The sequence below is a fragment of the Diabrotica undecimpunctata genome, chromosome 7, assembly GCF_040954645.1.
Source record: "Diabrotica undecimpunctata isolate CICGRU chromosome 7, icDiaUnde3, whole genome shotgun sequence".
NCBI classification, from domain to species: Eukaryota; Metazoa; Arthropoda; class Insecta; order Coleoptera; family Chrysomelidae; genus Diabrotica; species Diabrotica undecimpunctata.
The window spans coordinates 43,290,800-43,304,472 of NC_092809.1; the positions used below are offsets into that span (position 1 = coordinate 43,290,800).

The following is a 13,673-nucleotide window of genomic DNA, read 5'->3' on the forward strand; positions in this document are numbered from 1 at the left end:
TGTCCTATTTAGGTTAATTATTTTTTTTTTGGTTGGTATTGAACCGCACACCTCTTAGCGTCCGGTACTTTTAATACATCTTACCTTTTATTTTGTACTGTTAAATAGAAATAACTTATGAATTTTTGTTAGTCAAGTAGAAGCCGCATTTTTATATTCTTTTTATTGAGCCTATGGTAAAGTTAAATAATATTGTAATATGTATTTGTTTTCAACTATCTTGGGAATCTATTTATTAAAATTGACTAAATCCTAATCTCAGACAATTTCATTTATTTTTTTATTTATTCAGGTTGTATTATTCAGGTTTATATTATATTATATATATACTGTACTTAATATTTTAGTAGTAAACCTATTGGTAAGTTGGTGGTTTATTGAATAGTAATGTAGGGAAGGCTGTGGGCCAATTTACCTCTACCCCTACCCCTGATATAACTTCGGATTTTTTTTGTTTTGTGGACCGCACGACCATCTCCACTGTTTTGTCTAGCCGCCCTAGTTGCTAGGAATAGACGGGAGTGGTGACTTTTTTGCGAGTAGTCCAAGATCCACAAATTACTGTCGAGAAAACTATAATGATGACATGCTCTTCCAGGTCTAAAGCCTTGTTGCTATATTTACCCGTAGTCTCCAGGTGATTTTTTATTCTTCAGTTTTCTGATACAAGTAGTTTTTGGTGTATCACTTTTTCTGCTGTGGTTTTTTCATTTTTCTATTCACCTTTAGCAACGAAAGAATAATAAGTAATACGTTCATGTTTCCTTCTGAATGCATTTTTATAATATATAAATATAAACATCTAACTTAGTATTCAAAAGCATTCAATTCATAAGTATTCTCATTCTAGTTGCAAGATTAATATTAAGATGCCTTAAATATATTAAGATAAAACATCGTTTAGGTCATTGTGGATGAAAAGATGACGATAAAGTAATATAGATTCCATGATTTGAAAAAATGTATACAGGATGTTTCACGACGAGCTTACTCTATCTATATATCGGAAGCTTCTCCAATCTTCTTCTTCACGTACCATATCTGAGTTATCCGTCGTTGGCGATCACCATTGCGAAGGCTTCTTGATCTTCTGCCACGTGTAGTAATTGTCCTGCATTTGATATCTGAGTCCATTCAACAATGGTTTTTTCACCAAGAAACTTGTTTTCTTTCTACACCTCTACAGCGTTCTATTTTACTGTTATGAATTTATTAATTAACTTATAATTTGTTCCATTTTATTTATTAATTCTTTACCAATTTATTATATTGTTCTTATTTTAATTTATTAAAACACACGGTAATTTATATCAGTTTATTAAACTACTGTACAATTTATTTGACGAGCGTAACAATTAAAACGCGGCGCGCGATCTTCAAAATTAACTGTTCCCTTCAATGAAAGCTCCGTTATTATATAAAAATACAGCCGGTCGAGAATTCCTCTGATTATACTAGAAGGTAAATCCGGGTCATCGTTTCGACCGGTTTCTGGAAGCTTCCGTTCAGGTAAATTTCTGCCAGCTAATCGAAGGGTCTCGTAAAATCTAAAACATATAAGTGAATAAACAAGATGTTTTCAGGTTTTTAATATGACTCATATTTTTACGTAACATTACTTTTAGTGATCAGTTGTAATATTCTATATATTTTCCCTCACTGTATGTCCCAGATAAGACTTTTTCGGTATTTCGCAAAACAGTCTTTAGCAATTCTCTATCTTTGTTGACCCTCGCTAGTACTTCCTCATTAGTTTTTCTCGCTGTCCACTTCCTCATTAGTTTTTCTCGCTTTCCAAGGTATCTTCAGCATTCGTCTATGAATCTACATTTCCAATGCTTCCAATCTTTTAGTGTCCACATTTCTGCTCCATACAAAATTACAGACCAAATATAGCACTTAACCATTCTTTGTCTTAGTTCTAAACTGAGATGATTATTGCAAAGAAATGTCTTTATTTTCATAAACGTAGTTTTAGTAATTGCTATTATTAGTTTTATTTCTATGTCTGGATCTAGTTGGTCCGTTATGGCAGTTCTCAAATATGCAATTTTGTGAACTTTTTTAACTTGGACTCCATTTAATTAAGCTCTGTATCTGGATATGACTAAAGACTAAAATTTTGGTTTTATTTGAGTTTATTTGAATGATCATTTCCCCTCCTACTTCATACGATCAAGCAGAATTTGCAGACTTTCAATATTTTTTGACAGAATTACTGTATCGTCATCTTCAAACAACTCTAATATATACAGTTGCCATTCTCTTCTTATTTCGTTCCTATTTACAATCATTTTGTTGTTATTGTCAACAGAGGGAACTCGTTTTTTAAATAAATTGCTTATTTCTTTTACTTTTTTGTGCACATTAAAAAAGCCGTGTCTAGATATCACATCCTCAATTTCCTCGCACCTTTCTTTCATCTGTAGATGTCTATATTCTGTTTCATTCGACGTTATAAGTCGACGTTGTTCGATCAATTTCAAAATGTCTTCTGTCATCCATTGATTTTTCTTGGCCAAGTTACTTCTATAATCATTGTTTGCGGAGATTTTGTTAACTTGGTTTTTAAATTCATTCCATAGTTTCTCTAGTTCAAAATTAATGATATTGGTTTTTAATTTTTGTCGTTGGATTCGTTTTAACCTTAGTTTAATATCTGCCACAAAGGGTTGGTGATCCGATCCCATATCTGCTTCTGGAAATATAGTGACATTTTTGACGGCATTTCAGAAGCGCTCACTTACAAGTATATAATCTATTTGGTTTCTTGAAGACCCAGGGCTGCTGCTATCATCAAATAGAGCTATCGGAAACTACTTACACGATATTTATGAAAATTGGTTTTTTTGGCAGAGCCAATTAGCCAGACTTGTTTGTGTTTATTGTTAAAATCGACTGAATTTTAATTATTATTGATTGCAGATTCATAGTCAAAATTTTCTTGTTATCAGTTATCAATGTTAGTACTACTAGTTATATACCTAATATTTTTATGGATATATTTTTATTTTGTTTTTTTATTCTTTTATTATTTTCTTGTTTTTTTTTTGTTTTCTTTTTTTTTGTTTTTTTTTTTTTGTTTTGGTGCTTTTTTGTTTTTTTTTTGTTTTTTGCTTTTTTTTTGTTCTTTTTTGGATTTATTTTTTTGTTTTTTGTTCTATTTCTATTTTCTTAACTCTTTTGTTTTTTTTTTAATTTGTGGTATACTTTTTTTGTTTTTTTTCAAATCATATTAACAGATTATGCCTATATACTATTTACAACTTATATTTACATTATTTTAACATGTTTGTAAATGCAATGAAGAATTTCCATATTATTTGAAAATATTAAAAGATTAAGGTTTGTTGGAAAACAACACTTAGAATTTATTAATTCCTTATAAAATTCGTTTATATTAATAATTTGTAAATCACATTCTAATATAATATGTGTTAGATCGCCTATTTTGCCACAGGTACAATTGGGAGTATTTGATAAGCCGATTCCATGCATATAGGATGGCGTAAGAGCATGATTTGCTCTCAGCCGATTAATGGTCTTTATAAAATGTCGATTAGATTCTGTGTAGAACCATCTTATTGAGGGTATCCTAGTGTTACAATGATAAAAGTTTAAGCCAGTCTTACATTCTCTGTAATGTAAATGCCAATTATTTTTAAGTTTTTGTCTACTAACGGTGTCAATATCTGTCGCTGGAATTAAATTTCTGTTTACTTTTTCTCCAAGCATATATGCTGATTTAGCCAAATTGTCAACGACCTTATTGCCTTTTATTCCCGAATGGCCCTTGATCCATGTAATTATTATATTTAATCCTAATTGTATAGTTTCATAAATAATTTGAAGAATTTTCAGTTCAATGTGGTTTATGTGTTTGACTTTTTGAATGTTGTTAAATCTGTCGACCACGCTTTTACTGTCAGTAAATATAACATAGTTGCTAGTCGGATTCAGTACTACATACTGAAGAGCAAACAATATTGCCATCATTTCTGCTGTGTATATTGAGCGTTCACTGGGTAAGCTATACTGGTGATGGTAATTTTTATTTTCGTGGAACATAGCACAGCCCGTTCCATTTGCATCTTTAGACCAAATGGAACGGGCTGTGCTATGTTCCCCGAAAATAAACTGGTTTATGAAGATTACAAGTTATGACGAAAGAAAGTATTTTGACAGACATGCCACTTCTGGTTATACCGGAAGTGAACAGCAACTTTGTTATTTGAAATAGAACACACTGTATATTATTGCATTTTTAGATTTTGCATAATATTCTTGATAAAATTTGTTTAAGGTACCATAGGTCAAAATTTCATGTTTCTCGAGTTATTTATCTTTTTTTTTTAATTTGACAGATAGAAACAAACTTTCCAAAGTTAATAGCTCATGCATTTACAAACATAATGCCTTTTTATCTAGAATTTTATGCAAAATCTAAAAATGCAATAATATACAGGGTATTCCATTTAAAATAACAAACTTGCTATTTACTTTCGGTATAAACGGAAGTGGCATGTCTGTCAAAATATTTTCTTTAAGTTGGTCATAACTTAAAATCTCTTGAAACTAATTTTCATAAATATCGTTTAAGTAGTTTCCGATATATACATAGTGTAAGCGCATCGTGACACACGCCGTATAGTAAAAATTTAAGTCAGGTCACTTTAAGAACTTGGAAATTCCAAGTAGTAATATATTTTGTGTTTTATTGAATTTTGTATTAAAGAAATACACTTTTAATTGTCAATTAGATATAGAATCGTATATATTATCGATTGCAAATTAGTGTTTCTATTAAGCATCAAAAATGGTTTCGGGTCAAGAATCATGAAGTATTAATGAGTTTTTTCATCCCATTTATTTATTAATCTGTCGATGTACTTATCTTTAGATGATGTACAGTAACTGCTTGTTATGACATTGATAATAACAAATGTGTGCAGGTTACCGAGAAATTGTTAAACCTCTCAATCGAGACAATCAATATAAACTAGTGCGTGAAATTTTTTATCTGTGGTTAGTGTAAGATGTTCAATCTTCATGGGAATCAAGTATTTTCGAACTGTGCTATATCTATTTTCCAATAAGGTACGGTGTTTTTCTTATTTAATCAATCAATAACCCTCGACTCTACAATCTATTGCTGGCATTGGCCTGTTCCAGGATCAGTCTCCATTTCTGTCTATTCTTCATCTTGGTTTTCCAGTTCCGTACTCTCAATACTCTTAAAGATTTAAGGTCTTTCGTCCTCCAAAAAGTCTATGGTAAATGCATTTTAGAGACTTTAACTCGTTCATTCTCTTTATGTAGCCTAGTCATAGCAGCCTAATTATTTTGACGGATCTAATAGCTTCAGAAGATATTCCACATAGAGTTCCTAAAGGACCTATATTGGTACCAACACTTTTCTAATTTATATAAATTCATTATCCAATTTACGACTGCGTTTTATATCTATATGCTAATAACACTGGTCTTATTTATGCCAAAAAAGATCCCAGGAAATTAAAAACTGATGTAGAAAAGGACTTAATAGAAATATATGAGTGCCTTAAGTATCACAAACTCTTACTTCATATGATGCAGTTGAATTTTGGAAAATTCAAATTTAACAAAAAGTAGATGATCAAGTATCTTTGATTATATATAGATAAACGACTTCCTTGGGAACAACTTATATTAGTTACGTCATAAAATAGCCCCATCAGTGGGCATGCCAGGAAGAATTGCTAAGTTTATAATTCTCCTTCATCATAAAATGGTGTACTATTCTCTACTAAACTCATATCTCTCTTATCTGACCATCATACGAGGATACCAATCACAAACAGCTTCATTCTCTTACGGTATTACATAACAGGGCTAGTACATATATTTTTCAACTGCCACGTCTTCATCCAACAGAAGATCTGTACTGTTTAAGAAGAATACTCAATATTGAATCAATGTAGACTATGCAAGTTTGTATATTAATTCATAAATGTACGCTTTCTCGATTACTTACAAATATTGCTCTAACACTGAACGAAGATGTACAGCTCGTTCCTAAAAAACTGATACGAATATTAAAGCTTATTTTGTAGAAAATTGAGCAGTGTACTTTGAAGGATAAATACTTATTATTTACATACTCTCACTGTCACTGCCAAATCTTAAAATTTGTCAGATAACTTATTCTGTTCAACCTCAAAAAATGGCTACTCATACTAGAAAATAACTAAAAGCAAGAATTGTAACGAAATTAGAAGATGGTTGGTCACTATCTGACGTAGCGAACCATTCTAACGTAAGCAGAACAACAAGAAAGACAACAACTTGGCGCAGAATTAAAGCATCGCATTTTAGGTACCGAACTGCATCAAAAAAATAAGCTCTTACATCACAACAGAAGCAATCAAGACTTATATTTGCTTTAAACCATCAGTTACAAAATCAAGATTTTTGGGACAGGGTAATATTTAAAATCGTAGGCTTCCACGGCCAGAGTCAGAATTATAGTTTATTCGTCTTCCGGGTTTGGACCGTGTCATTTGTGAGTGACCCAAAAGTGAGATGAACCCACTTTTGGGTCACTCACAAATGACAGGGTAATATTTACAGATGAGAAAATTTTTCAATCTTCTAAAAAGGGCAAAATTGTGGTGCATAGACCAGATAATAATAGATTTGATCCTCTATATGTTGATAGATATCGAGCAGCTGGTCATTTTAGCGCTAATATATGGGGATGGATTTCATTCTAGAGTCTGACACTGATATTTCCCAGTATAGAAAAGTTGTATCCAGAAAATAATTTTATCCTTCAACACGATAATTATCCTGTTCACACTACAAATATAATAAACCAGTGGCTCCAGAATAGCAACATCAAAACCATACCATGGCCCAGTTACAGTCCAGATTTAAACCCAATCGAGAATCTGTGGGGGGTGATTATAAAACGGTTGTATCGGCGTAATTTTATACTAATGTCTAGAGCCTGACCCCCTACTCTGAGCCGCGTAATGTAAGTTGCCTATTATGAATTTGAATCGGGGAAATTACTTACAGTCCTTAGTGACGTGACAAATTAGTCTTTTCAGTTCTGTGTTTTCTTTTTTAACATTTATTTATTTGATTTATTCATGCCTTATAAAGTGAATTTTTTTGGCTTGCTCAAAAACATTTTAGAGACCTTTTCTTTGTAATATCTATAAATTAATAATTTGCCTGTTTCGAAATACATTTGTATATAAAGTTTATTTATTAAATGATGGATCGTTCCTCAAAAAGCTCTTGCTCGTCAATTAATATTTTTTATTGCGCATATGTTTCCAATAAAAATGTATTATACAGAGTGTGATGTCATGTAAATACTTATGCAAACTTTATTATTTTAGATGGAACACCAGGTATATTATTTAATTATTGATAAATTAATATACTCGTACAATGTATTAAAAGCACAATCCCTCCTATATATATATATATATATATATATATATATATATATATATATATATATATATATATATATATATATATTAACTTTTAACTATTTAACCTTTAAGATACTTACATATGTACATTCCATATGACACCTGATGAAAATATTTGCAGGTTTCATTTATTTGACATATGTATTTTAAAAGAATATAGGTACATATCTTAGAGTACATATATACATTATTAAAAACAAGTTAAGATACGAAATTGAACTCACTCTTCATTATTGAATTTATTTTTAGAACCTTTTAAAGTCATAAGGAGACACACAGGAGAGTGATCTATTTATTAACCACCCTGTATCCTAAAATAAGTTAATTAAAACTATAACATGCAATATATAAAAGTTCTGGGAATTATGTGCAGAATCCAAAAATTTTATAATATAACCAATGTTTCATTTAAAATAAGAAAGTTGGTATCATAGTTACTAATATAACATCAGTCAACATCCTGTACATAAAATAACAAATTTTTATTGGAAAAATGCGCAAAAAGTATTTAGTTCAGTGCATGATAATGACGACCTTTAATTTTGATCTGCTATTATTTACTATTAATTTTAGAGTTATTCTTTTAATTTAAACAATATTAAATTTATCAAACGGGTTAAATAGATAGATTGAACTAAATATATTATTATTAGTTTATAAAAAAAAATGTTCGCAACCAACAATACACATAAACCCCATTGACACATTCAGAAATGTAAAGCAATGAACTGCGCAAGTTTGCACCGAGTAGTGGATCAGACTCTAGACGCTAGTTAATTTTATACCACCACCATTTGTTTCCACCATTTTTTATTAATAAAAAAATTGTGGTTCTGCTTATGTTAAAATGTTTTGCTGCCTCTGATAGTGTCCACAGTGCCCAGTTATCTTTTCCTATTTTATGTAAAAACTATCATTTATATACTCTTTATAAAATGCAGGAATTCAAAATAATATTAAAATTTCGACCTTACATTAATATTGTATAAATAATTATTACAATTTAGATAAAATACAGATGCAGAATTCAGAGAAACAGGAGGGAAAGACAGGAACAAAGAGCAGAACAGCTAGATATACAAAAATTGAAACAACAAGATGTCAAACAGAACTATGAAAGAGAAATAACACAAACACTGACAGACACAGGCAGTCTAGGCACCGAAGAACATTGGGAAGAAATCAAAACAAAAGTTATTGACGCAGCAAGAAAAATCATAGGCAAGAAAAAGAAAAATACAAAAAGGGAATGGTTCAATGACGAGTGTAATAAAGCCATACAGAAAAGAAATGAAGAACACAAGAAGTATATGGAAAGAAGAACCAGAGAAAGAAGGGCAAGTTACCAAGATGCAAGACGGAGGGCAGATAAAATATGCCGAAGAGAGAAAAGAAAATACGAAAACGGCAATATACAGAAAATGAAATAAAATCTTCAAAGCAACAATATAAGACAGGCGTACAGATATCTACGCAATTTAAGAGAAGGATACAAACCCCGAACAAATCTATGCAGAAATCAAGAAGGGCAAATAACCAGTGATCCAAAAGAAATAAAATCAGTCTGGAAAACCTATTTCCAAACTCTTCTAGGGACACAAGAAAATGAAGAGCATATGGACATGCATCACAATGAGGGAGACACAGAAAATATAGAACCCCCAACGATTGAAGAGGTAAAACAGGCAATACGAGCACAAAAGAACAATAAGGCTCCAGGTATTGACAACGTCCCCCCTGAGCTATATAAATTAGGTGGCGATCACCTAGTAGGACAAATGCATGTGCTCATGAACAAGTTTTGGAATGATGAAAAGATCCCTAATGATTGGAAAACCGGGATTATATGCCCAATCTATAAAAAAAGGGATAAACTGAAATGCGAAAATTATCGCGGCATAACCCTCTTGTGCACGGCGTACAAAATTTTTACTTACATACTAAACAAACGACTCCAACAACTAACTGAAAATATTGTCGGGGAATATCAAATCGGTTTCCGACAAGGAAGATCTACAACTGACCAACTATTCACAGTGAAACAAATCTTAAACAAATCGTGGGAATACGACATTGACGTCCACAACATATTCATAGATTTCAAACAAGCCTACGACTCAATTAATAGGAACAAGTGTCAAATATTGCAGAGCTTTAATATCCCCCAAAAATACATCCGACTGGTAAAAACAGCAATGGATTCGTCAATAGCAACTGTCAGAGTCCAAAATGAGCTCACTGAAAACTTTACGATAGCTCAAGGATTAAAGCAGGGAGACGGGCTGGCACCGACACTATTCAACCTGGCCTTGGAATATATGATAAGACAGCTGAATATAGGAAGAGGTAATCTCCTAACAAATAATTCAATACAGATTGCCGCCTATTCCGATGATATTAGCATCATGTCTCGCAGAACAGAAGAGGCAGCAGAAATATATTCACAATTAAAATCAAAGGCAAAAGAGACCGGACTAGAAATAAATATTCAAAAGACAAAAAAGTTAACACAGGCAAGAGCTAGGGGAAACAGACGCACAGTTGAATTAGAGGACGATATTGAAACGGTAGAAAGTTTCACATATTTAGGAGTTACATTAAACACGGATGGAACAGAAGAACCAGAAATCCAAAGAAGAATAGTAAAGGGAAACAAAGCTTATTTTTCACTCGATCATGTGTTTCGCTCCCAAAACACACACTGGACATCGAAAATCAGGGTCTACAAAACTATTATCAGACCAATAGTATGTTATTCATGCGAGACATGAATGATGACAGAAGAGACAAAAAGAAAACTGGAAGTCTTCAAAAGAAAAGTCCTAAGAAAGATATTTTGACCTATTAACGAAAACGGAATATGGAGATCCAGGTATAACCATGAACTCTACCAACTGTTCAAAGAGACACCGATCTCAGAATTCGTTAAACTTCAGAGACTTCACTGGGCTGGTCATGTAGTAAGAATGGAGACAGAAAGATTGCCAAAAAGAGCACTAGATAGTAAAATGCAGGGCGCAAGACCAAAAGAAAGACCACGGAAAAGATGTAAGGATGAAGTGGCAGCGGACGCGCAAAATTTGCTAGACTTGAGAAGCTGGAGAAGATCGGCGCGGGACCGACAAGGTTGGAGGCATAGTTTGGAGGAGGCCAAGGCTCGATTTGGGCTGTAGCGCCATTGGAGAGAGAGAATTATTACAATTTATGAATTAACATATGTAATCAATTGTTTTTTGTTTTTTGTTTATTTTATACTTTGACATAATAAATATAATATAATGTCAGACCAATCAAATATAGTGCTCAAAATGATCAAATCTCACTAAGAGTCATATCAGTTTTTTTAGGAACCAGCCGTACACGACTATCATACTAGGCAATGCGGTACTTTTCGTACAGGACGAATGCAACGTATACTCAAATGGCCTAATCTTGTATAATAATCTGTCCAGTTTTATGACGGAAAGTCAACTACATAGGAAGATTTAAATTTGAACTAAAACAGTTACTTTTTGATAACTACTTATTATGTATTTTGAATCAATGGAAAAAAAACCATTCTGTATTAATATAGATTACTTAATCAAATTTTGTAACTAAAAATATCTTGCAATCAATTAAAAAAAAGTCTTGGAAAGAGTGGACTCATAAATTTAATATTAGGTTTGCACATTGTCAGAAGGTATAGTAGAAACCCTCAATTTAGAAGAGTGATATCATAGTCAACGCCGAATATCCTCAAATTTAAATGTACACAGCGGCCCTCGAAAACTGCCTGTTTTCTCGATTGCAATTTGCGTTTCCTCATAAGAAATTACAGAATATATAAAGTAGTATATTTATTTGTGCTTCTCAAGTAGACTTGACCAGAAGTTGTCGAACAGTGTAGCCAATTCTTGTTCACAAGTAGTAATTATGGTCATACAAAACCTGTATTCTTCCACGCAGCGATTATTACTGTCATAAAAATACAAAAAAACCTGATTTTTTCAATAGTAAAAATTAAGCACAAAATTGTAATGAAATAAATTTTATTTATATGTTCCGTTTTGTTACATATTTAAATTTATAAAATAAAAATCGATATTTTAAAACAATATTTTTCAATCGTTTGGCAACTTTGGAATTAGCGACGGAACCCCGTTTCAATTCAGATCCACAGAAACCCGTAAAACTAGTTTTTGTCGAGCGAGTGCCCATCAACAATAGTTCATTACATTGGCGTTTCTGAGGGTAGGGTATTTTAGGCAATAAGTTTGTGTTATTGCTAAAACGTGTTATTGATAATACGAGTGTTATAGTTTGTCGTTTTATAGTAAATTTTTAGTTATATTCTGTGATTATTTGGTTTGAGTTTTATTGGAGTTGGACGAAAAACCGAGTTGTTCCAAGAGAAGACTGCAAAATTCTGATGTTGAGTCCAAAAATGAAATGCCGCAAAAGAGACGGAAAATGTTAACGTCCGAAGAGAAGGTAATAATACGAAACGTTTATGAAGGAATTGTCGGCAGAAAAATGGAATTAAATGTTAGCCAAGCGGTCTACATTTGTAGCAGTTTAACAAAAGTATCCGTTAACTATATTTATCGTGTACTTAAAAATACATCGGAAAATAAAAAGCAAGAAAAAGGTAAAACTAGAGGTAGGAAAAGCATTGTTTTGGATGACGAGACAAGGAATATTATACGTCGAAAAATTCATTCACTTTATTTTCGGAGTGAAATTCCAACACTGAAAAATATTTCTCAAGAGCTCGAAAACGATGACTCCTTACCCAAGATATCTCGTAGAGTCTTAACCAGGACCATGCGTGAAATGAACTTTCGATAAGTAAAACTCAACAGAAAAAGTATGCTATTAGAAAAAAAAATAAAATTATTGTGCAGAGAAGAAAATATTTAGAAGAAATACGCAAAATTCGCAGCACTGGACGCAAAATATGTTATTTGGATGAAACCTGGATTAGCCAAGGTTGGAAAAGGTCATACAGTTGGAAAAGTTTGGCAAGATTTAAATGTCAAAAGTAAACGCGAAGCATTTATAGAAGGCTGATATACAGGATTAAAAGCTCCATCAGGAAAGGGACGGCGTTTAATCGTCACCCATATAGGAAGTGATACAGGGTTTCTTGATGATGGTTTTCTTCAATTTGAGTCGAAAAAAACAGGTGATTATTAAAGAAATTGAAAGGGAGGATTCAACAATGGCTTACAGAAAAGGGGATTGCATACGAAGAATCAATGCTCAAAATTTAGCTACTTGACATTGCACGGTTAAGGAAAATTGAATATCTTAAATATGCTGTAGATGAAACTGCAAAAGATTATGGTGTCAAAGTTCTGCATCTACCACCTTATCATTGCGAACTTAATCCCATTGAACTTATCTGGGAGCAAGTGAAAGGAGAAGTAGCACGCAATAACAAAACGTTCAAATTAAACGAAATTAAGAAACTTTTGATTCAAGCAATCTTCCATGTAACTCCAGAGAAATGGGCTAAATGTATATGCCACATAATTAAAGAAGAACATCGTATGTGGGAACTTGACACTCATATCAAAGTTTTACTAGAGCCAATTATAATTACACCAGGTGGTGAAGATAATGACAGCGATAGCAGCACTGCATCTTCAGGTTTAGACAGCGAATAATATTTTCTAATAGTTTAATAAGAACATCAGCCTAAAAAAAACCAAAAACAAAAAAAAAACGAGAAGAACATAGTAAGTGTGTATAGTGTTTGTGTTTAAACACATCAAACATTACTTTTATTTTGTTTTTATAGAATTTTATTTTGTTTTATAGGATTTTATTTTGTTTTGTTTTATACTGTTTAAGTGTTTTGTTCATTTTATTTAATAAGACAATATGGCTCTTGGCGAACACCCATTTAAAAAAAGTATCGCGCCCCAAGACATACCTCTGGAGTGGTGTGGAAACTGTCTTAAAATTTGTTTTAAAAAAATTTCATTGTGTAACTCTTTAAGGACGGGTCACGTCAAAAGACGTTTTAGCGTAACTTCCGCGACAGCCGGTTGGTATCAGTAAACTTTCTGCAAAATTACTTCTTTTTTATAGCTTTTTGTTTGTGGCATTCTGTATTTTTAGGGGAATGTAGGGAATGAGCCACAAAATATTTATTCATATATATATTTATTGACGTTTCGATCTCTATATCCAGAGACC

The 13,673-nt window shown here is 32.2% G+C and overlaps 1 protein-coding gene across 1 annotated transcript in view; it reads left to right on the plus strand.

Annotated features, from left to right (window-relative positions):
• LOC140445270 (uncharacterized) overlaps positions 1–13,673 on the plus strand; it is a 125,169-nt gene that overhangs the window by 99,193 nt on the left and 12,303 nt on the right. The gene's annotated exons all lie outside the window — the stretch shown is intronic.